Consider the following 2,461-nt stretch of genomic DNA (forward strand, 5'->3'; position numbering starts at 1 on the left):
GTGTGATATGATGAAGCTGTTGACGAACTGTGATTGTTTTTTAAATAAATGAAAACAATTTTTTACTATCTGTTATTTTAGAGAAACTGATGATGGTGGAAAACACCGAAACGTATTTCAAATGATAAATAGACAATAAATGACTGAAGCCCAGGAATTGATTTTGATTTGGAATTGAAACACAGTCAGGAAAGTATGTACAATTACACATAAACAAAAAAGAAATCACAGAAACAGCTATATTTTTTTTTCAGTTTTAACTTTTGTTCCAGCAGAATAAGCGTACTTTTTGCTATTAATTTTATTTCTATAAAATCCCTCAGTATAGTGTGACGTTCGTGCAAACCCTCTCCGCCTATTAAATGGTTTATTTGTTATTTGTTGCATTGTTTCAGCTTGAAAAATTATCTAAAAGTCATAGTCGAGATTAGGACCTTTTGACGACTGTTACTGACGAAAATGTCACATGTACGAATATCTGACGAAAATAACGCGATAATTCCTTGTGCAGACTGAACATGCAACTGGAGCGAACAAGAAAATTCGATATGATTAAATTATGCTTGAAAATTAAAAATAAATTACTTTTCAAAATAATATTTACGTGTGATTGAGATACAATTTTCCAAGAGACATGAGATAATGCATGTCCCTTAAGCAAATTCAAATTCAAATTCAAAATTTATTAAAAATATATATGTAAACAGAAAATTATTTGTCAATTTACAATTCATATAATGTAAAAAATATTTGTTGAGTACCTAGATACCTTGTACCTGTATGTACTCTTGAGGTAACAATTTTTTTTATATCAGTAATCATATTTTAATTTTCTGTCCTGGTTTAACAGTAACGGACGTATTCTTACCTAAAACTAGCAACTTAAAACATTTTCCCGAGAACTCAACTTTCGAGAAAGTATCTGAACAAATGTGTTCCCGTGTGTAGTAATATACTCTCTGGATTTTTTATTAAACAATTGAGCAAGAAAGAGATGTTGGGTCTAAAACTTAATCTTAATTGGCATAAGCCGAAGTTTACTAGAAGGACAATTTGAACTTGAGTTTGAGAATTTGAGTTTAAAAAAATCGGGCCTCCATTGCGACTCAATGGAACTGAGTAAATCAGTATTCACTCAAAATTGAACAGACAGAAAAATCAAACGGTGAACTAGACAAAACAACAGGCAGAATCTACTAAGATTAAATTGAAAATTCAATAAATAGTTGATAAAACTGCATGATCTAGTATTGTTTAAACAAATAATTGCGTTTTCTAAAGATTTGTTGATGTCAAGTTTATGAGACGTAAATTACCGTAGTGGAATGTGCATGTGTAAGTCGCAGCTAACCGAACACAAGGAGCTGGCGAGAGGCGCAAAGATATATTAGAGCCGCCTGGTCCATGCATCATCCTCTCTTGAGGTCTGGGAATGATATATATGTCAGCGAGCAATTTAGCAATTGGACCCGGAAGACATATGGCTTGATCGGGTAAGTTTTGGGCTCCTAATTAATCCGATCCCTTAATAAATCACTGTGTTGTTCCATTCAGTCACTCCCGGAACCAGTTACAGCTCAACATGATGCGCCTATCAACCAAATCCATATACAGCAGCTACTGCTGATTCGGTTCAAAGAGGGCAAAAGGGCGCGTCAATTGGCAGGTTTACGATCCAGATCCGCATTAAAATAAGTGACTTATTTAAAAACGAATGCCGATTAAAAATCGGGGCTCGCGATCCCCACGAAATCCCCCCGGCTTTCGCTCGGTTGCATTCTAAGTGACAACATTTCCGGAGTTTCAATTTTAACGGGCTTGTCGCGAAAAATCCTGTTTCATTAACTGACTTTGAGGGTTGCCATGGGACGCCCAGCGTCGCGGCGCATTGATCTCTTGCTGCCACGAGACGCGTTCACTTTTTAATTCTTTTAACTGAAGACGCTCCTTGAAGTTGAAAATTGGAACGACAAATCAGACTCTTTTGCCGCTGTTTGACTACTGGCTTTTATTTGGGCACGTGAACTGTAAGTTCAAGTCAAGGAAGAAATTTAGTTCTTGAAAACCAACAGGCTCTTGGGTAGATGGAGAAGTGACCGAAAAACTTATATGAGAGCAAAAATGCCACACACAACGTAATTTATAGGAAATGTTCAATTATTGAACCGTCGTTGCAATTCGAAAATGCTGGAAATTGGAAACCCAAGCACTCGAAGTCTTGCAAAAGTCTGGCAAATTTAAGGTAAGAGAATCAATACATTTACTTCTCACTAGCGAGTACAAAACAAAGTTACCGGATTTTGTATCCAACTAGCTAAGTTTGCAAGAGGTTTAGGTTACACGGCTTGAGACATTAGACATGCAGATAAGTTCTATATTGTTGAGGCGGATTCATTTTTTACAAACTTCTTTTTGGGTATTTTGCCTCAAAAATTTTTGTCTTTAAAAAAGACAGAATTTC

This window comes from Dendroctonus ponderosae, unplaced genomic scaffold (assembly GCF_020466585.1).
Source record: "Dendroctonus ponderosae isolate FM_Combo_2020 unplaced genomic scaffold, Dpon_F_20191213v2 Dpon_F_20191213_2, whole genome shotgun sequence".
Lineage (NCBI taxonomy): Eukaryota > Metazoa > Arthropoda > Insecta > Coleoptera > Curculionidae > Dendroctonus > Dendroctonus ponderosae.